Source organism: Macaca mulatta, chromosome 14 (genome assembly GCF_049350105.2).
Source record: "Macaca mulatta isolate MMU2019108-1 chromosome 14, T2T-MMU8v2.0, whole genome shotgun sequence".
Taxonomy (NCBI): Eukaryota; Metazoa; Chordata; class Mammalia; order Primates; family Cercopithecidae; genus Macaca; species Macaca mulatta.
The window spans coordinates 74,117,400-74,142,803 of NC_133419.1; the positions used below are offsets into that span (position 1 = coordinate 74,117,400).

At 43.4% G+C, this 25,404-nt stretch overlaps 1 protein-coding gene and 1 long non-coding RNA gene across 6 annotated transcripts in view; both read right to left on the bottom strand.

The window, feature by feature from the left end:
- Nucleotides 1–25,404, bottom strand: part of RAB6A (RAB6A, member RAS oncogene family) — a 100,467-nt gene that overhangs the window by 66,810 nt on the left and 8,253 nt on the right.
- LOC144334366 (uncharacterized) lies at nt 9,543–14,461 on the bottom strand. The gene is made up of 2 exons (XR_013404118.1): nt 14,267–14,461; nt 9,543–10,494 (listed from the first exon to the last, which is right to left on the bottom strand). It is a non-coding gene; the product is annotated as an uncharacterized LOC144334366 (long non-coding RNA).

Consider the following 25,404-nt stretch of genomic DNA (forward strand, 5'->3'; position numbering starts at 1 on the left):
GTGAAACTCTGTCTCTACTAAAAATACAAAACTTAGCTGGGCAGGGTGGTGCACGCCTACAGTCCCAGTTACTCAGGAGCCTGAGGCAGGAGAAAAACTTGAACCTGGGAGATGGAGGTTGCAGTGAGCTGAGATTAGGCCACTGTACTCCAGCCTGGCAAGAGACAGACTCCATCTCCAAAAAAAAAAAGTGAGAAAAACTGACAAGAGAAGCTGCTTTAAAATTCATTTCAAATCAGATAGATCTCTCTACTTCTCTGGCAGAGAATTCCCAAAGACCCATAACTTTACTTTGTATTGTGAGATATATATATTTATTTATTTTATTTATTTTTTTTCAGACGGAGTCTCGCTCTGTTGCCAGGCTGGAGTACAGTGGCATGATCTCGGCTCAATGCAACCTCTGCCTCCCGGGTTCACTGATTCTCCTGCCTCAGCCTCCCAAGTAGCTGGGACTACAGGTACATGCCACCACATCCAGCTAATTTTTTTTATTTTTAGTAGAGATGGGGTTTCACCATGGCCAGGATGGTCTTGATCTCTTGACCTTGTGATTCGCTCACCTTGGCCTCCCACAGTGCTGGGATTATAGGCGTGCACCACTGTGCCTGTCTTGTATTGATATTTTTAGGTTAATCCACATGAAAGTGTCACAAGGTCAAAAGTAGTGGAATGCTGGCAATTTCTTCACCAATAAGCACATTCTCCAAGGGCAAAAACCACACCTGATTGTTTTTCTATTTTGCCAGTGGCTTGGCACAGACTCAAAATACAAAATGAATGCAAAAAAAATTATTGATTAGAAAGGAACTGGGTAAATCGACATCTCTAATACTCCCCAAAATGTACTTTTTGGGAGGATAAGAACCATACCTAGTCATTCATATTTTATTGTGAATTAAGTAACTTTTGATTTCAAACCAATTTTTAGAGACCAGATCTGGCCTCTACCTCTCCCTCTTATATGCCATATGAAAACCTGAGGGAAAAATTAGGCCAAACAACAAAGAGGCCCACAAAATCACCTACTCCAAAATATCTTATTTAGAAGATCCTAAAATAGCAGGTTGAAGAGAAGAGCTATAACTAGCTTCTGTAGACGTTAGGCAAAAGCAAACTCATATTTGGGAAGAAACCACTTTTTTTTTTTTCCCCTTTGAGACAGAGTCTCACTCTGTTGTTACCCAGGCTGAAGTGCAGTAGTGCAATCATGGCTCACTGCAGCCTCTGTCTCCCAGGTTCAAACATTCCTGCCACCTCAGCCTTGCAAGCAGCTGGAACCACAGACGTGCGCCACCATGCCCAGCTAATTTTTTGTATTTTGGTGGAGACGGGGTTTCACCATGTTGCCCAGGTTGATCTCCAACTGCTGAGCTCCAGCGATCCACCTGCCTTGACCTTCCAAAGTGCGGGGATTATGAGCATGAGCTAACACGCGTGGAGACGGGGTTTCACCATGTTGCCCAGGTTGATCTCCAACTGCTGAGCTCCAGCGATCCACCTGCCTTGACCTTCCAAAGTGCGGGGATTATGAGCATGAGCTAACATACCCGGCCTGGAATATTCTTTACCCTAGGCTCCTGGGGTTCTAGGTGGCCAAGAACATTGTACAATATCAAAAGAACTTTAAAATGAATTCAAAAACAAAGCATCGGTGGAACCACTGGTTCCACAAAGCATCGGTGGAACCACTGGACAAGTTCTTGTCCAGACTTTCTTGTTGTACAACAAAAGACTGGCAACTGGTGTTTATCTTTTCCCTTCAAGGCTTGGAGTGGGTTAGCAGCTTTATAGATAAGGGCAGTTGAGATCATAAACTTAACCGCATTTGCACAAAAGAGTAAAATAGCCTATCCCTTCTTGCCTTAAATGCTGGTGCTTGTTTGTCTTCCTTACCAATACATGTCTTTTGTGGCATTTTCCCCCCAGAACAGGGTATACTTGTCTGTACTGAAGACCTGTTCAGGCCAGGTGTGGTGGCTCACACCTGTAATCTCAGCACTTAGGAAGGCTGAGAAAGGTGGATCACTTGAGGTCAGGAGTTCGAGACCAGCCTGACCAACATGGTGAAACCCCATTTCCACTAAAAATACAAAAATCAGGCCAGGCGCAGTGGCTCACGCCTGTAATTCCAGCACTTCGGGAGGCCGAGGCAGGTGAATCACGAGGTCAGGAGAGGAGATTGACACCATCCTGGCTAACACGGTGAAACCCCGTCTCTACTAAAAATACAGAAAATTAGCAGGGTGTGGTAGAGGGCACCTGTAGTCCCAGCTACTTGGGAGGCTGAGGCAGGAGAATGGCATGAACTCAGGAGGCGGAGGTTGCAGTGAGCCGAGATCGTGCCACTGTACTACAGCCTGGGCAACACAGAAAGACTCTGTCTCAAAATCAATCAATCAATCAATTAGCCGGGTGTGGGGGCGGGCGCCTTGTAATCCCAGCTACTCAGGAGGCTGAAGCACCAGAATCGATTGAATCTGGGAGGCAGAGATTGCAGTGAGCTAAGAGTGCACCACTGCACTCCAGTCCAGGCGACACAATGAGACTCTGTCTCAAAGCAAACAAACAAACAAACCTGTTCAGGCAGCTATCCTTTCTTCTCAATGATTTTCTTTTTTTTTCCCCAAGACAATGTCTTGCTCGGTCACCCAGGCTGGAGTGCAGTGGCACAATCTCAGCTCACTGCAACCTCCACCTTGTGGGTTCAAGCAATTCTCCTGTCTCAGCTTCCAGAGTATCTGGGATTACAGGTGTGTGCTACCACGCCTGGCTAATTTTTGTATTTTTAGTAGAGACAGGGTTTCACCATGTTGGTCAGGCTGGTCTCAAACTCCTGACCTCGTGATCCGCCTGCCTCGGCCTCCCAAAGTGCTGGGAGGCAGCACTTGAACCCAGGAGGCAAAGGCTGCAGTGAGCTGAGATCACACCACTGCACTCCAGCCTGGGCGACAGAGTGAGACTCCCTCTCAAAAAAAAAAAAAAGTAAAATAAAATAAAAAATAGGGCCAGGCGCCGTGGCTCACGTCTGCAATCCCAACACTTTGGGAGGCCCAGGTGGGCAGATCATGAGGTCAAGAGATCAAGACCATTCTGGCCAACATGGTGATACCCCGTCTCTACTAAAAATACAGAAACATTAGCTGGGCGTGGTGGTGCGTGCCTGTAGTCCCAGTTACTTGCGAGGCTGAGGCAGGAGAATCACTTGAACCCAGGAGGCAGAGGTTGCAGTGAGCCGAGATCGTGCCACTGCACTCCAGTCTGGTGACACAGAAAGACTCTGTCTCAAAAAAAATTTTTTAATTAAAAAAATAAAGTAAAATAAAAGCTGTATTTTTAAATGCAAGACATTTTGTATTTTTAAAAGAGTACAAGATTTTTGCCTGCCGGCATAGCTATACGGATGGCTACACAAATTTCCCCTTTTTTTAAACAATGGTCCTTATGGTAGATTCATTCACTTTGTCATGGCAGGTAACTGTAGATGCAGACCTTGAGCAATGGTATATATAAAGCAATTCAACAAGTTTTTCTTGTAATGTCATGACTTTTCTCTGCCTTGTGGGAGCACTTCCAGCATCACTAGCGGCACTTCATACGGGTCCCACTGTGTTATTCAAGGTTTGTAGTACACTGCACTAAACATGATGAGAAAAATGAAAGAACTGTGAGAGATCAATCATTCTGATCACTTTTTACTGCAATATGATGTTTACTGGAGAGAAAACTGCTCACTTGGAGATGATTAGAGTTACAGGCATTTTAAACTAATACTCACAACACTTAAGCTCACCACACCACCAACAGGAGGTAGCCACAAAATAATTACGGTATGTACTACAGTTAGTTTTATGCAGTTATAATTTAATACTGAATCTTTATGTTTATTTATATTTCACTCCACTGCAAATGGTACCATGTATGGTCTGTAAGCATAGTGTATACATAAGTTTTAATAAATTTTAATTTTTGCTGGATGCTGTGGCTCATGCTTATAATCCCAACACTTTGGGAGGCTGAGGCAGGAGGATCACATAAGGTCAGGAGTTCAAAACCAGCCTGGCCAACATGTTGAAACCCCATCTCTACCAAAAATATAAAAATAGCCAGGCATGGTGGCAGGCGCCTGTAATCCCAGCTACTAGGGAGGTTGAGGCAGGAGAATCGCTTGAACCCAGGTTGTGGTAAGCCGAGATCATGCCATTTGACTCCAGCCTGGGTGATAAGGGCAAAACTCCGTCTCAAAAAATAATAGTAAATTTTATTTTATTTTATTTTTTTTGAAATGGAGTCTTGCTCTGTTGCCCAGGTTGGAATGCAATGGTGCACTCTCAGCTCAACGCAGTCTCCACCTCCTGAGTTTAAGCAATTCTCTTGCCTCAGCCTCCTGAGTAGCTGGGATCAGAGGCCTATACCACCACGCCCGGCTAATTTTTGTATTTTTAGTAGAGATGGGGTTTCACCATGTTGGCCAGCCTGGTCTCAAACTCCTGACCACAAGTGATCTACCTGCCTCGGCTTCCCAAAGTGCTGGGATTACAGGCATGAGCCACTGAGCCCCGCCAAATTTTAATTTTTTATAATAGATTTGTCTACATATTTTATAGTAGTAAATGATAAAATCAACCTGTATTTAAATATATTTTATGCATTTACAAAATACCTTTTTCTTAATCTTTTTCAATATTTTTAGGCTACACAGTTCACAAATTTTTCAAAATGTCACAAATCTCCAAAAAAAAGTCCAATGTATTTATTGAAAAAAATCCATATATAAGTGGACTCTTGCAGTTCAAACCAGTGCTATACACAAGGAGCAGTGGTTCATGCTTGTAATCCCAGCACTTCAGGCATTTGAGGCAAGAGGAACCACACAAGGAGCAGTGGTTCATGCTTGTAATCCCAGCACTTCAGGCATTTGAGGCAAGAGGATCCCTTGAGCTCAGGAATTTGAGGATGCAGTGAGCCAGGATCATGCCACTGCACTCCAGCCTGGGCAAAAGAGTGAGACCCTATCTCCAAAAAAAAAAAAGGGCGGGGGTTGACTCCTATTGTTCAAGGGTCAAGTGTATATACTTTAATCCTAATCCTTAAGCTTTCCAAAATAAGTAAGGTAGAGACCTTTCTTTTTGTTTTTTGTTTGTTTGTTTGTTTTTGAGACAAGTCTCGCTGTCACCCAGGGTGGAGTGCAGTGGTGGCACAAATCTCAGCTCACTGCAAGCTTCACCTCCCGGGTTCACTCCATTCTCCTACCTCAGCCTCCCAAGTAGCTGGGACTATAGATGCCCACCACCATGCCTAGCTAATTTTTTTGAATTTTTAGTGGAGACGGGGTTTCACTGTTTTAGCCAGGATGGTCTCGATCTTCTGACCTCGTGATCGGCCTGCCTCGGCCTCCCAAAGTGCTGGGATTACAGGCGTGAGCCACTGTGCCCGGCCTAAAGATCTAATTCTTTTCTGACAACTTCTGCTTAAGAAAAAGCTTTTATTTCGCTAGCAAGAAAAAGGTACCACTGAAATGGGATTATGCTATACAGTTAATCTGATCAAAGAATTTTTTTAACTGATAGGTAGAAAAGATGATTTCAGAGAAATCTTAAATTGACCCTACTTCCTTATTGCCCCAATCCTTTTCAAAACACTCTTCACTGATGAAAGCCACACCTAGAATTAAAGATCACATCCTTGTTCTGGGAGTTTGCCTCTGAAACTGTAGTAAAATCTATGGCCTAAGTAAGTTTATTTTATGAGCCAGGCATGGTGGCTCATGCCTGTAATCCCAGCACTTTGAGAGGCTGAGGTGGACAGACCACTTGAGCTCACAAGAACAAGACCAGCCTGGGCAGCATGGTGAAACTCTGCCTCTACAAAATATACAGAAATTAGCCAGGCATGGTGGTGTGCACCCTGTAGTCCCTGCTACCTGGGAGGCTGAGGTAGGAGGATGGCTTGAGCCCAGGAGGTAAAGGTTGTAGTGAGCCTAAATCGTGCCATTGTACTCCAGCCTGGGTGATAGAGCCAGACCTTGTCTCAAAAAAAAAAAAAAAAAGAAAAAGAAAAAACAAGCTTATTTTATGGAAATACTTAAGATGAACTTAGGAAGGTGCCGGTAAAATGTTCTTATAAAAATAAAAATCTTTTAGGCCTTGAGCAGTGGCTCATACTTGTAAGCCAAGCACTTTGGGAGGCTAAGTAGGAGAGTTGCTTAAGTGTAGGAGTTAGAGACCAGCTGGAGCAACATAGTAAGACTCCGTCTCTATAAAAAATTGTAAAAGTTATCTGGGCATGCTGGTGTGCACCTGTAGTCCCAGCTACTCAGGAGGTTGAAGTGAGAGGACCGCATAAGCCCCTAAGGTCCAGCCTGCAGTGAGCTGAGATCACAAAATTGCACTCCAGCCTAAGTAACACAGAGAGACCAAGTCTCTTTAAAAATAAGTAGGCCAGGCCGGGCGCGGCGGCTCACGCCTGTAATCACAGCACTTTGGGAGGTCGAGGCAGGTGGATCACGAGGTCAGGAGATCGAGACCATTCTGGCTGACACGGTGAAACCCTGTCTCTACTAAAAATACAAAAAAATTAGCTGGCTGTGGTGGCGGGTGCCCGTAATCCCAGCTACTAGGGAGGCTGAGGCAGAAGAATGGCATGAACCCGAGAGGTGGAGCTTGCAGTGAGCCGAGATCGTGCCACTGCAGTCCAGCCTGGGTGACAGAGTGAGACTGTCTCAAAAAAATAATAATAATAATTTTAAAAATAAATAAATAAATAAATAGGCCAGGTGCGGTGGCTCATGCCTGTAATCCCAGCACTTTGGGAGGCCGAGGTAGGTGGATCACCTGACGTCAGGAGTTCGAGACCAGCCTGGCCAACATGGTGAAAACCTGTCTCTACCAGAATTACAAAAATTAACCAGGTTGCCGGGCGCGGTGGCTCAAGCCTGTAATCCCAGCACTTTGGGAGGCCGAGACGGGTGGATCACGAGGTCAGGAGATCGAGACCATCCTGGCTAACACGGTGAAACCCCGTCTCTACTAAGAAATACAAAAAAAACTAGCCGGGCGAGGTGGCGGGTGCCTGTAGTCCCAGTTACTCGGGAGGCTGAGGCCGGAGAATGGCGTGAACCCGGGAGGCGGAGCTTGCAGTGAGCTGAGATCCGGCCACTGCACTCCAGCCTGGGCTACAGAGCAAGACTCCGTCTCAAAAAAAAAAAAAAAAAATTAACCAGGCATGGTGGCAAGTGCCTATAATCCAGCTACTCAGGAGGCTGAGGCAGGAGAACTGCTTGAACCCAGGGGCCAGAGCTTACAGTGAGCTGAGATCACACCACTGCACTCCAGCCTGGGCTACAGAATGAGACTCCATCTCAAAAAACAAGTAAATAAATAAAATAAATAAGGCCGGGGATAGTGGCTCACACCTGTAATCCCAACACTTTGGAAGGCTGAGATGGGAAGATCACCTAAGGTCAGGAGTTCGAGACCAGCCTGGCCAACATGGCAAAACCCCATCTCTACTAAAAATACAAAAATTAGCTGGCGTGGTGATGTGCGCCTGTAATCCCAGCTACTCAGGAGGCTGAGGCAGGAGAATCCCTTGAACCCGGAAGATGGAGGTTACAGTGAGCTGAGATCATGCCACTGCGCTACAGCCTGGGAGACAGGGTAAGACACTATCTCAAAAAAATAAAATAAAATAATAAATAAATAAATAAATAAAGATAATGGACAAATTGTGGCATAGTCATAAAATGAAATATTACAATGGCAAAATATCCTAATATGTAAAACCACATGAACAAATTTCAGACACTACATGAGTGAAAGAGGCCAGATACAAAAGAATATATACTCTATAATTCTATTTATATGAAGTTCAAAACTGGCAGAATTAATGCTGATAGAAGTCAGAAAAGTTGTAAAGGGTTTCTAACTGAGAAAGGGAGCCAAGGAATCTTCTAAGTGCTGGTATTAATAGTTACAAGGGTGAATAAAAAGGTAAAATTTCCAACAAGCCATATACTTAAAATTTGTCTACTTTATGCCCTTTACTGGATATTATACATATTAAAATAAAATCTTTTTCTCAAAGAGTAAAACACTTTATTACATATGTATCATTCCCAATAAAAAGTGTATATATGTATGTGGCTATCAAGTACCCCTGATACGCTGTGACAAGAAGGGCATTTCACCTCGTGAAGTGAGAAAAACTCCAGTTTAATAGCGGAGAAAAATTTACCCATTTTATCAAGTTTTTTTTGTTGTTTGTTTTTGAGACAGAGTCTCACTCTGTCACCCAGGCTGGAGTGCAGTGACACGATCTCGGCTCACTGCAACCTCTGCCTCCCAGGTTCAAGCGATTGTCCTGCCTCAGCCTCCTGAATAGCTGAGATTACAGGCGCCCGCCACCACGTCCAGCTAGTTTTTGTATTTCTAGTAGAGACGGAGTTTCACCATGTTGGCCAGGCTGGTCTTGAACTCCTGACCGCAGGTGATACACCTGCCTCAGCCCCTCAAAGAGCTGGGATTACAGGCTTGAGCCACCGCACCTGGTCAGTTTATCCAGTTTCATAGTGAGAAAAAAAACTGACAAACCCAAATTGGAGATAAATCTACAGCAGCAGTTACCAACCTTTTTGGCACCAGGGACCAGTTTCGTGGAAAACAATTTTTCTGTGGGTGTGGGGGAGGAGGAACGGTGGATGGTTTCAGGATGAAACTGTTCTACCTCAGATCATCAGGCATTAGATTCTCATAAGGAGCATGCAACCTAGATCCCTCACATGCACAGTTCAAGATAGGGTTCTCGCTCCTATGAGAATACCACACCAGCACTGATCTGACAGGAGGTGGAGCTCAGGCCCACTGCTCACCTTCTGCAGTGAGGCCTGGTTCCTAATAGGAGAAATCCAGAATCTAGGAGAAAAAAAACTAAAGGAGAATGTCTCTCAGTAAAAGTAGGTAGGAGCAAGACAACTATAAGTTGAGTATCTCTTATCCAAAATGCTCAGAACCATAAATATTTCAGATTTTGGAAAATGTGCATTACACTTGGGCATCCTTAATCCAAAATCCTGAAATGAGAAATGCTCCAAAGAGCATTTCCTTTGAAAGTCATGTCTAAATATAAAATTTTGATGCATGTATTTGTAAATCATCTCTTAAAAACTACATTTGCATTCACTATGCTGTCTCAATGCAATCTTCAGAAACAAAATAGAAATTCTAGCACAATTTCAACATTTATAATAACATTCCTGAAATCACACCATCTGCACCATGCTAATTACACACTCTTGTAATTCTGTGAAGGCCAGACATGACAATGATCTCAGTGGGATTCACATTCCATTTGACTGTATTAACAACCACCGGCAAACAACTTGGGTATAAATCCTGAATCAAATGATAGGGCTAAATCTTCGAAACGTCTGTAGCCCAGGGCAAATATAATAGAAAAATAATCCTACTCACTTATATTTCTTCTTTTTAATGAGAACATATTAAATGCCAGGGACTGAAAAATGGCTGGGGATATAAAAACAATCAGAACATAGTACTTGCTAAGGTTAAGTCAGAGAGACAAAAAATTACTGCAGTGTGATTAAAAAGTACAAGAGTATGTTGTGAACAGGGCAGTCTTCTGTTATGAGGTGAGAAGGTAAAGAAAAACTTTCCAGAGAAAAATGACTTTAAACCTGAGGTCTGAAGGAGAGACTTTAGCTAGAAGAAAAAGAATGTATCTCAGGCCTTTAACAAGTACTGTGAGTATTAGACAGTTAACTTAGGAAGCTTTATTTATTTTTCCAATCTTATTTGGAAAGAAATAAATTTAAATATGTAACTCTACTTATATGAGATTACCTAAATTCTTCAAGAATAAATCAGACAAGTAAATCTGTAATGAGCCATATGCAGGACATAACCTTGAAGTTACAGGTCCTCTAACAGGATTTTGCTGCTAATATCAAACCTATCCCAACCTCAAACATCTACTTGAGAGAATAAGCAATATTTGAGGTGGCAGTTTCTGGAATCCCAACAATGCCTTAAAAAAAAAAAAGAGAGAGAGAGATAAATCACATACCATACAATTCACTATATTTTTTTGAAACAGAGTGCAGTGGCATAATCATGGCTCACCATGGCCTCAACCACCTGAGTTGAAATAATCCTCTGACCTCAGCCTCCAGAGTAGCAGATGCTACAGGTAGAAAGTGCTGGGATTACAGATACGAGAAATTCACCCTTTTAAGACCAGGTGCGGTGGTTCACAGCTGTAATCTCAGCACTTTGGGAGGCCAAGGCGGGCAGATGACTTGAGGTCAGGAGTTTGAGATCAGCCTGGCCAACATGGTGAAACCCCATCTCTACTAAAAATACAAAACTTAGGCCAGGTGCGGTGGCTCAAGCCTGTAATCCCAGCACTTTGGGAGGCCGAGATGGGCGGATCACTAGGTCAGGAGATCGAGATCATCCTGGCTAACACGGTGAAACCCTGTCTCTACTAAAAAACGCAAAATAACTAGCCAGGCAAGGTGGTGGACGCCTGTAGTCCCAGCTACTCGGGAGGCTGAGGCAGGAGAATGGCATAAACCCAGGAGGCGGAGCTTGCAGTGAACTGAGATCCGGCCACTACACTCCAGCCTGGGCGATAGAGTGAGACTGTCTCAAAAAAACAAACAAACAAAAAACAAAAAACAAAACTTAGCCGGCGTGGTGGCAGAGACCTGTAATCTCAGCTACTTGGGAGGCTGAGTCAGGTGAACTGCTTGAACCTGGGAGGCGAAGGTTGTAGTGAGCCGAGATTGCACCACTGCACTCCAGCCTGGGCAACAGAGCAAGACTCCGTCTCCATAAAAAAAAAAAAAGGCCGGGCGCGGTGGCTCAAGCCTGTAATCCCAGCACTTTGGGAGGCCGAGACGGGTGGATCACGAGGTCAGGAGATCGAGACCATCCTGGCTAACACAGTGAAACCCCGTCTCCACTAAAAAATACAAAAAACTAGCCGGGCGAGGTGGTGGGCGCCTGTAGTCCCAGCTACTCGGGAGGCTGAGGCAGGAGAATGGCGTAAACCTGGAAGGCGGAGCTTGCAGTGAGCTGAGATCCGGCCACTGCACTCCAGCCTGGGCGACAGAGCGAGACTCCGTCTCAAAAAAAAAAAAAAAAAAAAAAAGAAATTCACGAGTGAAAGTAATTTTAGATGAAGGTATTTCCTAATTGAAAACAAGGCAGTTGGCCAGGTACAGAGGCTCATGCCTGTAATCCCAGCACTTTGGGAGGCCAAGGTGGGTGGATCACCTGAGGTCAGAAGTTTGAGACCAGCCTGGCCAGCATGGTGAAATTCTGTCTGTACTAAAAATGCAAAAATTAGCCAGGCATTGTGGCTCATGCCTGTAAGCCCAGCTACTTGGGAGGCTGAGGCAGGAGAATCACTTGAGCCTAGGAAGCAAAGGTTGCAGTGAGCCAAGATTACGCCACTGCATTCCAGCCTGGCAACTCAGTGAGACTTCGTCTCGAGAAAGAAAAAAAAAACAAAAACAAAACTAGCTGGGTGTGGTGGTACATGCCGTTGTCCCAGACACTTGAGAGGTTAAGGTGGGAGGACTGCTTGAGTCCAGGATGTCAAAGCTACAATGAACCATGATCATGCCACTGCAGTCCAGCCTGGGTGACACAGCGAGACACTGTCTCAAAAAAAAAAAGAAAGAAAGAAAGAAAACAAGTGCTGGGACACAAAGTAAGTCTCAACAATTTTCAAATGTTTGAAATCATACAGAACGTGTTCTCTGCCCTCAGCAAAACTGAACATGAAATTTATAACTAAAAGATATCCAGAAAATGTTGAAATGTTTGAAAATAACGTAATGTACTTCTAACCCAGAGGTTCAAAAAGAACTCAAAATGGAAATTTAGGCTTGGTGTGTCGGCTCATGTACGTAATCCCACCACTTTGGGAGGCTGAGAAGGATCGAGTGAATACAGGAGTTCAAGATCAGCCAGGGCAAATAAGCAAGACCCTATCTCTACAAAAAAACTTAAAAATTACTAGAGTGTGGTGGCATGCACCTGTAGTCCCCTACCTGGCAGGCCGAAGCAGAAGGACTGCTTGAACCTAGGAGTTTGAGACTGCAGTAAGCTATGATCACGCCACCACACTCTAGCCCGGGTGACAGAGCAAGACCCTGTTTCTAAAAATCATCATCATCTGAGCTAAATGATAATGAAATCATTATAACATATGGCATGCACTACCCATAAGAACCAAAGTGCAGAAACAAGCCAAATGACCATCAACTAATAAACAAAATGTGGCATATAGATACAACGGGATGAAGTATTGATAATATGCTTCAAAATGAATGAATCTTGAAAACACTACACTAACTGAAAGAGGCCAGTCACTAAAAACCACATATTATTGCCAGGTGCAGTTGCTCACGCCTGTAATCCCAGCACTTTGGGAGGCCAAGGCAGGCGGATCATGAGGTCAGGAGTTCAAGACCAGCCTGGCCAACATGGTGAAACCCTGTCTCTACTAATAAAAAAATAAAAAAATTAGTTGGGCGTGGTGGCAGGCACCTGTAACCCCAGCTACTCTCTCTTTTTTTTTTTTTTTTTTTTGAGACGGAGTCTCGCTCTGTCGCCCAGGCTGGAGTGCAGTGGCCGGATCTCAGCTCACTGCAAGCTCCGCCTCCCGGGTTTATGCCATCCTCCTGCCTCAGCCTCCCCAGTAGCTGGGACTACAGGCGCCCGCCACCTCGCCCGGCTAGTTTTTTGTATTTTTTAGTAGAGACGGGGTTTCACCGGGTTAGCCAGGATGGTCTCGATCTCCTGACCTTGTGATCCGCCCGTCTCGGCCTCCCAAAGTGCTGGGATTACAGGCTTGAGCCACCGCGCCCGGCCTACCCCAGCTACTCTCTAACAAAAAATACAAAAATTAGCTGGGCGTGGTGGCGGGCACCTGTAATTCCAGCTACTCAGGAGGCTGAGGCAGAGAACAGCTTGAAACCGGGAGATGGAGGTTGCAGTGAGCTGAGATCACACCATGCACTCCAGCCTGGGCAGCAGAGGCAGACTCCATCTCAAAAAAAGATCACATATTATTAATATATACTAAAAGCCACTAAACTGTATACTTGATACAAGTAAATTGTATGATATGTAAACTTTAGCTCAATAAAGTTGCTATAAAAATTTATGTGGGTGATGGTTGTACTAAATGTGAATGTTATTTTTTATTTATGTTTTACTTATTTATTTACTTTTAATAGAGACAAGGTCTCACTATGTTGCCCAGGCTGGTTTTGAACTCCTGAGCTCAAGCAATCCTCCCACCATGGCCTCCCAAAGTACTAAAATTACAGTCATGGGCCACCATGACTAGCCAGTACTACAGTGTGAATGTTCTTAATGCCACTGAACTACACACTTAAAAATGGCTAACATAGCCAGAGACAGTGGCTCCTGCCTGCAAACCCAGATACTTGGGAAGCTGAAACTGTAGGATGCTTGAGGCAAGGAGTCCAAGGCTAGCCGGACAACACAGCAAAACTCCATCTGCAAAAACATTTAAAAAGAAATTTAGCCAAGCATGGTGGAGTAGACCTGTAGCCCCAGCTACTTGGGAGGGTGAGGCAGGAAGAGTCAAGCCCAAGAATTTGCAGCTACTGCAAATTACGATAGTGCCACTGCACTCCAGCCTAGGCAACAGGGTAAGATCCTGTCTCAAAGTAAAAAATAAAATAAATATCCAATATTGAGGCCAGGTGCGGTGGCACTTTGGTAAGCCGAGGCAGACAGATCACTTGAGCTCAGGAGTTTGAGGCCAGCCTGGGCAACATGGCAAAACCCCGTCTCTATTAAAAATACAAAAATTAGCTGGCGTGGTGGCACACACCTGTAGTCCCAGTTACTTGAGAGGCTAAGCCGGAGGATTGCTTGAGCCTGGGAGTCAGAGGCTGCAGTGAACCAAGAATGAACCACTGCACTCCAGCTTGGGCAACAGAGTGAGACTCTTGTCTCAAAAAAAAAAAAAAAATATATATATATACACACACACACACACACTCACATATATATATGTATGTGTATATATATCTATATATGTGTATATATATCTATATACATGTATATATATGTGTATATATATAATATTGGGGCTGGATACAGTGGCTCATGTCTGTAATCCCAGCACTTTGGGAGGCCAAGGTGGGCAGATCACTTGAGGTCAGGAGTTCAAGATCAGCCTGGCCATCATGGTGAAATACTGTCTCTACTAAAAATACAAAAATTAGCCAGCTGTGGTGGTGCATGCCTGTAATTCTAGTACTCAGGAGGCTTAGGCATGAGAATCACTTGAACCTGGGAGGTGGAGGCTGCAGGGAGCCAAGATCACAGCATGGCACTCTGGCCTGGGAGACAGAGCGAGACTTGGCAAAAAAAAAAAAATAAAATAAAATATATATATATATATATATATATGTAAAATAAAATATTGGAACACCAAAGATAACTAAAAAGTAAACTAAAAAAAGGTTGATTAAAAAAATATTTTTTAAGAGATGGGGTCTCACTATATTTCCCAGGTTGGTCCCGAACTCCTAGGCTCAAGTGATCTTCCCACCTCAGCCTCCCAAATGCTGGGATGAGAGTTGTGAGCCACCAATGCACTCAGCCTGATTTTTTACTTTTATTTATTTTTTTGAATCAGGGTCTTGTTCTGTCTCTGGCTGGAGTGTAGTAACACCAATCATGTCTCACTGCAGCATCAAGTTCCTGGGCTCAAGAAATCCTGCCACCTCTAAGGTTGATTATTAAAAGTTATCTAATTATTGGGGCCTCAAGAAAACCGAGGTGTATTAATTTAGAAGATTATTTTTATAAGTGGTAAAGTAAGTCCTCACATAATATATTCTTCAAGGATACCTAGGATTCATAGAATCTAAGACTGGTATTTGCATAAAAAAGAGAAGTCTCAGGCTGGCGCGGTGGCTCATGCCTGTAATTCCAGTACTTTGGGAGGCCAAGGTGGGCGGATCACGAAGTCAGGAGATGGAGACCACCACCCTGGATAACATGGTGAAACCCTGTCTCTACTAAAAAGACAAAAAATTAGCCGGGCTTAGTGACATGCGCCTGTAGTCCCAGCTACTTGGGAGGCTGTGGTAGGAGAATCGCTTGAACCTGGGAGGCAGATTGTTGCAGTGAGCAGAGACCGTGCCACTGCAGACCAGCCTGGGCACCAGAGCAAAACTCTGTCTCAAAAAAAAAAAAAAGAGAAGCCTCAATTAGTCTACAATCTATAACTATGATCAATTCTGACCTGCTTCATAATTCTTGGTCAATAACATTGGCCAGATGGTATTGAACTAGACCAAGTAGATATTTATATTTTTGAATTTGTCCCACAAAAAAACTATAAAAAATTAGTCCGCTATGATAATGGTAGCTTAAATCATATGCTATGATTGTAGCAACAAAAGCCAAGCAAAAAACACTACCTGTAGTCATTGTTCCATCCTGGTAACAAAGACAGTTGAGAAAAGTACCTAGGGATCACAACAGAAAAGCTCAGCGGCAAGCAAAACTCACTGCAATATCATATCCAAGGGCGTCTCACCTAGGTGATGCAATTCTAGAAGAAAACAGAATCAATTAAACCAAACTAATGCTACTTCAATGTCGCTTACCTAGTCAATAACACTAAAGTTTAAAAATCTAGTAGCTTTTCTCTAAGAGACCTAAAATGAATCAAGATTTTTTGTTTCTCCTGAATTTTAAAAAAAAAAAAAACTAGCTGGCCAGGAGTGGCAGCTCACGCCTGTAATCCCAGTACTTTGGGAGGCCAAGGCAGAAGGATCACCTGAGGTCAGGAGTTTGAGACTAACCTGGCCAACATGGTGAAACCCCGTCTCTACTAAAAATACAAAATTGGCCAGGCATGATGGCACGCGCCTGTAATCCAGCCACTCGGGGGACTGAGGCAGGAGAATCGCTTGAACCTGGGAGGCGGAGGTTGCAGTGAGCCAAGATCGCGCCACTGCACTCCAGCCTGGGCGACAGAGTGAGACTGTCTTTAAAAAAAAAAAAAAAAAAAAAAAAAACCCTAAACTACACCTATACAATCATATTTAAAACTTCAGAGAATGAATTTGGTTGTATAGAAAATTTATTAAAACAAGTAATTTCAATTTCACATCTATAGCTCAAAAGTTGTTTTTAATAAAAGTGATTTCTCCACAATAATATTTATCAGATCTACAGTATAAATTTCCAGCATGATGAAATAGAGACATCCAAAGTAAAAACAAAAAATATTTACCTTACAAAACAAAATATACTTTTTAAAAATTTTTTTTGAGATGGAGTCTCGCTCTTGTTGCCCAAGCTGGAGTGCAATGACACGATCTTGGCTCACTGCAACCTTCGACTCCTGGGTTGAAGCAATTCTCCCGCCTCAGCCTCCCAAGTACCTGGGATTACAGATGCACGCCACCACGCCTGGCTAATTTTTTCTATTTTTAGTAGAGATGGGGTTTCACCACGTTGGCAAGGCTGGTCTTGAACTCCTGACCTAAGATAATCCACCTACCTCGGCCTCCCAAAGTGCTGGGATTACACGCATGAGCCACTGTTCCTGGCCCAAAATATACTATTACCATATGATCCAGTGACCATGCTCCTTGGTATGTACCCAAAAAAGCTGAAAACTTGTGTCCACACAAAAATCTGCACAAGAAAAAAAAAAAAGGATGCACATGGATGTTTACAGCTGCTTTTTATTTGTAACTGGCAAAACCTGAAAGCAATCAAAATGTCCTTCAGTAGGCGAATGGATAAACAAACTGTGGTATAGCCACACAATTGAATATGATTTAGCACAAAAAAGAAATACAGTATCAAATCATAAAAAGACATGCCAGAACCTAATGTGAACTATTAAATGAAAATATCCTATCTGAAAAGGAATGCATACATGATCCAGCTACATAATACTCTGGAAAAGACAAAACTGAGGAGACAGTAAAAGTAAAACATCAGGGGTTGCTAGAGGTTGGGAGTGAGGAGAAGTAGGCAGAGAACAGGATGTTTAGAGAAGTGAAAATAGTCCATATAATACTATAATGGTACATACATGTCATTATTTGTCCAAACCCACAGAATACACAATACCAATAATAAATTCTAATGCAAACAATGAATTTTGGGTGATTAATGATGTGTCAATGTCAGTTCATTAACTAATGTATCATTCTAGCAGGGGATGTTGATTACGGGGGAGATTAATGCATGTGTGGAAGCAGGAGATACACAGGAAATATCAGTAAGTTCCTCTCCATTTTGCTGTGAACCTAAAACTGATCTAGAAAATGAAATGTTAAAAATTTTCATTTTGTTTTTTTTATTTCTTTTAGACAAGAAGGGAATATGATTTAAAAAGAAAAACAAAATTAAAGCAGAAAAAAATAAAATAGTCTGGGCATGGTGGCTCACGCCTGTAATTTCAGCACGTTGGGAGGCCGAGGCAGGAGGATTACTTGAGGTCAGAGGTTGGAGACCAGCCTGGTCAATACAGTGGAACCCTGTCTCTACTAAAAATACAAAAATTAGCTGGGCATGGTGGCAGGTGCCTGTAATCCCAGCCACTTGGGAGGCTGAGGCAGGAGAACTGCTTGAACCCAGGAGGGAGAGGCTGCAGTAAGCCGAGATTGTGCCACTGCACTCTAGCCTTGGCAACCGAGTGAGACTCTGTCTCAAAAAAAAATAAATAAATAATAACAAAACAAAACAAACAGGGTCTGGCTATGGCTGCCCAGCCTTGTCTCAAACTTCTGGATTCAAGTGATCATCTCACCTATGCTTCCCAAAGTGCTGAGATTACAGGCGTGAGCCACCACACCTAGACAAAAAAACCTGTTTACATAAAAGTTGCAGACAAGAAAGATACATAACGGTAAAGACAGACTACTGATTACTCTTATCAAAGAAAAACAGGCCGGGCGTGGTGGCTCATGCCTATAATCCCAGCACATTGGGAGGCCAAGGCAGGTGGATCACCTGAGGTCAGGAGTTCGAGACCAGCCTGACCAACATGAAGAAACCCTGTGTCTACTAAAAATACAAAATTAGCCGGACGTGGTAGCACATGCCTATAATCCCAGCTATTTGGGAGGCTGATGCAGAAGAATCACTTGAACCCAGGAGGTGGAGGTTGCAGTGAACTGAGATCGCCCCATTGACTCCAGCCTGGGCAACAGGAGTGAAAATCCGTTTCAAAAAAAAAAAGAAAGAAAAGAAAAAAAAAGTAAACAAATATATTAATGTTCGAACGGCTATTTCTCACTTCATTCCAAAACTATTAAATGCTAGGAAATAAGGAGGGTGGGGGATAAGTATGCAAAAACAAATACAAGTAAAGCCCTGACCTGAAAGGAGCTTACAATCCACCGAAGAAAACAAGCACGCACACATACAAGAGAGTGAACAAGATAAGAAAGCACTGTAAGGCAGTGACTCACGCCTGTAATCCCTTTGGGAGGCCAAGGCAGGCAGATCACTCAGGAGTTCGAGACCAGCCTGGGCAGCATGGTGAAATCCCGTCTCTACTAAAAATCCAAAAAAAATTTAGTCCGGTGTGGTGGTGGGCACGTGTAATCCCAGCTACTCGAGAGGCTGAGGCAGGAGGACAGCTTGAATGCGAGAGGCAGAGGTTGCAATGAGCTAAGATCGCGCCACTGTACTCCAGACTGAGCAACAGAGCAAGACTCTGTCTTAAAAAAAAAAAAAAAAAAAAAAAGGCCGGGCGCGGTGGCTCAGGCCTGTAATCCCAGCACTTTGGGAGGCCGAGGTGGGTGGATCACGAGGTCAGGAGATCGGGACCATCTGGCTAACATGGTGAAACCCCGTCTCTGCTAAAAATACAAAAGAAAAATTAGTCGGGCGTGGTAGCGGGCACCTGTAGTCCCAGCTACTCGGGAGGCTGAGGCAGGAGAATGGCGTGAAGCCGGGAGGCAAAGCTTGCAGTAAGCCGGTATTGCACCACTGCACTCCAGCCGGGGGACAGAGCGAGACTCCGTTTCAAAAAAAAAAAAAAGAAATTTTTTTTTGTCTTATACAAAAGTTATAAAAATAGTACAGGCCGGGCGCGGTGGCTCAAGCCTGTAATCCCAGCACTTTGGGAGGCCGAGACGGGCGGATCACGAGGTCAGGAGATCGAGACCATCCTGGCTAACACAGTGAAACCCCGTCTCTACTAAAAGTACAAAAAACTAGCCGGGCGAGGTGGCGGGTGCCTGTAGTCCCAGCTACTCAGGAGGCTGAGGCAGGAGAATGGCTTAAACCCGGGAGGCAGAGTTTGCAGTGAGCTGAGATCCGGCCACTGCACTCCAGCCTGGGCGACAGAGCGAGACTCCGTCTCAAAAAAAAAAAAAAAAAAAAAAAAAAAACAATAGTACAGAGAATTTCAGTATACCTTTTACCTGGCTTCCTCTAAGATAAAATCTTTTTTTTTTTTTTTTTTTTCCGAGATGGAGTCTTGCTCTATTGCCCAGGCTGGAGTACAGTGGTGTGATCTTGGCTCACTGCAATCTCCACCTCCTGGCTTCAAGCAATTCTCCTGCCTCGGCCTCCCAAATAGCTGGTATTCCAGGTGCCCAACCATGCTCGGTTAATTTTTGCATTTTTAGTAGAGACTGGGTTTCACCATGTTGGCCAGGCTGGTCTCAAACTCCGGACCTCGTGATTGGTCCACCTTGGCCTCCCAAAGTGCTGGGAATTACAGCCGTGAGACACCACGCCCGGCCAGCCTCTAAGATAAAATCTTACATAACCACGGCACAATTATCAAAACTAAGAAATTAACGGTGATATCATGTTATTAACTAAACTACGTAACTGACTTAGAATTTCACCCATTTTTCTACTAATGCCCTTTTTCTGTTCCAAGATGTCATCCAGGATCCCACATTGCATTTAGTTGTCATGTCTCCTTGGTCTCCTCTGATTTGTGAGATTTTCGCCATTTTCCCTTGTTTTTGTGACATGGACACTTTTGAATAACACTGGGCAGTTGTTTCACGTAATGTTCCTCAATTTGGATTTGTCTGATGTTTTCTCAAGATTAGACAGAGGTCATGCATTCTTGGCAAAACTACCACAGAATTAATGTGCCTTTCTCAGTGCATTATAACAGAGGATACATAATGGCTCATTATCTTATTCCTAAAGATGTCAACCTTAATCACGTGGTTACTGGTGGTGTCTGCAGTGTTTCTTCACCCTAAAGTTAATGTTTTTCCCTTTGTAAATAACAACTACATTGGGGAAGACACTTTGAGATGATGCATTGTGTTCTCAAACTTTTGCCCACCAATTTTAAAATTCATCAAAGGGATCTTACCTGCAGCAATTACTAATGTGGTATTCTAATGGTGATTTTTAAATTTACCTCATTCTGTCTGTATTTGTTAACTGGAATTCTTTTAAAGGAAGAGCTGTCACTTCTTCATATTATTATGAACTCATGGATATTTTAATTCTCTAATAGAGAGATCCTGAAATATTAAGCTCAAAAATATGTAAAGGAACGAACAGTATCCCAAAAATAAAGGCCTCTATGAGCAATTATATACAAAAATGTCAAGAATATTTCAGTAAGGAGGTCTTCCTCTTTGAGCAGCCATAGCAAAATAGTTACAATATGATGTGTGGAGTTTGCTTTAAAATAACCCACTTTTAGGCCGGGCGCGGTGGCTCAAGCCTGTAATCCCAGCACTTCGGGAGGCTGAGACAGGCGGATCATGAGGTCAGGAGATCAAGACCATCCTGGCTAACACGGTGAAACCCCATCTCTACTAAAAAATACAAAAAATTAGCCGGGCGAGGTGGTGGGCGCCTGTAGTCCCAGCTACTCGGGAGGCTGAGGCAGGAGAATGGCGTGAACCCGGGAGGCAGAGCTTGCAGTGAGCTGAGATCGCGCCACTGCACTCCAGCCTGGGCGACAGAGTGAGACTCCATCTAAAAAACAAAAACAAAAACAAAACAAAACAAAAAAACCCACTTTTCCCAAGAGTTCAAGGTTACAGCAAGCTATGACTGCACCACTGCAATCCAGCCTAGGTGACAGAGTGAGACCCTGTCTCTAAAAAATAAATAAATATATAAAATAACCCACTTTGATACAGAGGTTGGGAATGCTATATAGATGAAAAAAAAACTAAGATATGAGTTAATAATTATTAAAGCTGTGTAACAGCTAACAGGGGCTCCTGATGCGAGTCTCCGTAATTTTTTTTTTTTTTTTTTTTTTTGAGACAGAGTCTCGCTCTGTCGCCCAGGCTGGAGTGCAGTGGCGTGATCTCAGCTCACTGCAAGCTCCGCCTCCCGTGTTCCCGCCATTCTCCTGGCTCAGCCTCCCGAGTAGCTGGGACTACAGGCGCCCACAACCGCGCCCGGCTAATTTTTTGTATTTTTAGTAGAGACGGGGTTTCACCGTGGTCTCGATCTCCTGACCTTGTGATCCGCCCGCCTCGGCCTCCCAAAGTGCTGGGATTACAGGCGTGAGCCACCGCGCCCGGCTATATTTTTTTATACATTCAAATTTTTCTGTAATGAAGAGTCAAAAAATATTTTAAGGACCCCAAAACATAGTATTTAGTTAAATCACAAGTTCACTTTTCAAATATGCCATTTATAACTGTTGTCTATTTCTGAATCCTCCTTCTTCCCCCCAAAATTCTACCAAAACTAACTTTAAAAAATTATGGATTAGGTCGGGCACTGTGGCTCATGCCTGTAATTCCAGCACTTTGGAAGGCCAAGGTGGGCAGATCAGATTGAGGTGAGGAGTTCGAGACCAGCCTCGCCAATATGATGACACCCCATCTCTACTAAAAATAAAAAAATTAACCAGGCATGGTGGCACACGCCTGTAATCCCAGCTACTCGGGAGGCTGAGGCACGAGAATCTCTCGAACCCAGGAGGCAGAGCTTGCAGTGAGCCGAAATCATGACACTGCACTCCAGCCTGGACAACAGAACAAGACTCTATCTCAAAAAAAGAAAAAAAGAAATGCGGTATACATCTACCATGGAATACTACTCAGCCATAAAAAGGAACGAAGTAATGGCATTCACAGCAACCTGGATGGAGTTGGAGACCACTATTCTAAGTGAAGTAACTCAGGAATGGAAAACCAAACATCATATGTTCTCACTTATGTAAGAGGGAGCTAAGCTATGAGAACACAAAGGCAAAACAATGATATAATGGACTTTGGGGACTCAGGGGGAAGTGGGGGAGGGACAAAATACTATATACACACTGGGTACAGTGTACACTGCTCGGGTGATGGGTGCACAAAAATCTCATAAATCACTACTAAAGAACTCTTCCATGCAACCAAACACCTACCACCTGTTCCCCCAAAACTACTGAAAAATAAAAGGCAGAGACATGTTCTGTACAGTACACAACTTAATGACAATTTAAGAAACCAAACTAGGCTGGGCTCAGTGGCTCATGACTGTAATCTCAGCCTTTTGGGAGGCTGAGGCCAGAGGATCACTCGAGGCCAGGAGTTTGAGACCATCCTGGTCAACAAAGCAAGATCTGTCTCTATGAAAAAACTTAAAAATTAGCCAGGTGTGGTGGTGTGTGCCTATAGTCCTAGCTACTCGGGAGGCTAAGCCAGGAAGACTGCTTAAGCCCAGGAGCTTGTGGATGCAGTGAGCTATGATCACACCACTACACTCCAGCCTGGGCAACAGAGCAAGACCCTGAGTGTAAGGAAAAAACAAACTGGCAGGGTGTGGTGGCATATGCCTGTAGTCCCACCTACTCGGGAGGCTGAGGCAGGAGAATCACTTGAGCTCAGGAGTTAAAGGCCAGCCTGGGCAACATAGCGAGATCTTATCTCTAATTACAACATTTTTAAACAAGAATTTAAAAAATTTTTTTTTTAAAGTCTGCCTCATTGAGGCTGCTGTGAGTCTTGATTGTGTCACCTCACTCTAGCCCAAGAAACAAAGCAAGACCCTGTCTCAAAAAAAACAAAAAGTACATTTTATAAAATTAAAACCAACTTATTTTACCCCCATATTCATAGTAGCATTATTCATAGTAGCCAAAAGGTAGAGGCAAATAAGTATCCATCCATAGATGAATGAATAAACAAAATGTGACACATGCATACAATGGAGTATTAGCCTTAAAAAGGAAGGAAATCTTGGCCTGGTAAAGACTAGTGTTAGAAATAAGTGATACAAAGGTAGAAGCCAGACTATGAAAGCCTTTAACTTATAGAAGAGAGTTTGGATTTCATCACAAAAGTGAAGTCTGCTGGGATGTTCTGGCAAGGTTTAGTCAATCTCACAATGGACAGGATAACAAAGAGGTTTATTTAGTACTTATTAATTTTAAAAATCATAAAATATTTGTCCTTTTGTGACTGCCTTATTTCATTTAGCATAACGTCCTCAAGGTTCATCCACGTTGTAGCATATGTCAGATTTCCTTCCTTTTTTTTTTTTTTTTGGGACAGAGTCCCACTCTGTCGCCCAGGCTGGAGTACAGTGGCATGATGCCAGCTCACTGCAACCTCCGCCTCCCAGGTTCAAGGGTCAAGCAATTCTCGTGCCTCAGTCTCCAGGGTAGCTGGGATTACAGGCATGTGCCACCACGCCCAGGTAATTTTTGTATTTTTAGTAGAGGCGGGGTTTCTCCATGTTGGCCAAGCTGGTCTCAAACTCCTGGCCTCAAATGATCCTCACGCCTTGGCTTCCCAAACTGTTGGGATTACAGGCGTGAGCCCCGCACCAGGCCAAGATTTCCTTCCTTTTTAAGGCTAATATTCCATTGTATGCATGTGTCACATTTTGTTTATTCATTCATCTGTGGATGGATACTTGTTTGCCTCTACCTTTTGGCTACTACGAATAATGCTACTATGAATATGGGGGTAAAATAAGTTGGTTTTAATTTTATAAAACGTACTTTTTTTTTTTTTTTGAGACAGGGTCTTGCTCTGTCTCTCAGGCTAGAGTGAGGTGACACAATCAAGACTCACAGCAGCCTCAATCTTCCTATGCTCAAGCCAGCCTCCCAAGTAACTGGGACTATAGGTACCTCACCTGGCTAATTTTCAAAAAATGTTTGTAAAGATAGGGTCTCACTATGTTGCCCAGGCTGGTCTCGAACTTCTGGCCTCAAGCAATCCTCCCCACTCCATATCCCAAAGTGCTGGGATTACAGGTGTGAGTCCATGCCCCCCAGCCAAAATGTACTTTTGAAAAAGAAGAGAGCCAGGCTCAGTGGCCTGAGTCTATAGTTCCAGCTACTCAGGGGGCTGAGGCAGCAGGATCACTTGAGCCCAGGAGTTCAGGGCTGTAGTGTGCTATCATCATGCCTGTGAACGGACTGCACTCCAGCCTGGGCAACACGGAGAGACCCTGTCTCAAAACACAAACAAACAAACCCTAAACAAGTATTAAGCAAGTATTAAGTGTTGGTTCTCAGAAAATCTAAATCATCCAAGTTAGAAGGTAGAAAGCAAATGGAAAAGTAGTAATTGACCTAACAGACTCAATAATGATCAATTTTAAACCAACAATGGGGAAAGCTGAGAAAGCTGATTTGGACCACAGAACCCCCATTGATTTAGGAATTGTCTGGGCCAAGTACATCTATAAATAAAGGTGAAGATGGAACTAAAAACAGAAAGAAGGGATGAAAGTCTATTTAACAAGTAGATTAACACTCTCTTATATTCCCTCTTCAGTTCAACACAGCTGGGTCCCTCCTCCATTTCATCAGAAAATTAGAAGATAATGCTGCTGAGAAAGAAAAACAGGGTTTCTGTACTAGGGATTACAAGGTACAGCTGAAGGATAGAGTATAAACAATATTAAAAGCAAGGAAACTAAATGCATTTACTGTATGTTATGACTTCAAACCCTCTCTCCATTCACTTCCAAGAACACTGACAACCAAGTTTCTCTCCAGCAGTGCACTGAGTAATTCTTCTTCGGGGAATCTGACCAGCAAAAAGACTTAAAGACCCAACATTAGAGACTCCCAAAAAGGAACTCAGCAAGATCATTCTGCAGTAAAGGCCCACAAGAGCTTAAAAAAAAAAAATTACTGCTCAACTCTTAAATAAAAGCAAATAGCCAAGAAACACTAGTTTTTTGAGGACCACGTCAAACAGGAAATAGAGAAACTAAAACAAGCAGAGATGAAAAACAATTTACAAAAACTAAATATGCAGGAAGAAAAGTCATATAGCTTATTAATATCTTTCAAATGACAAGAAAAGGTAAAAATGGGGAATTAAAAAGATATTACAGAAGGCTGGGTGTGGTGACTCCTATAATCCCAGCACTTTGGGAGGCCAAGGTGGGCAGATCA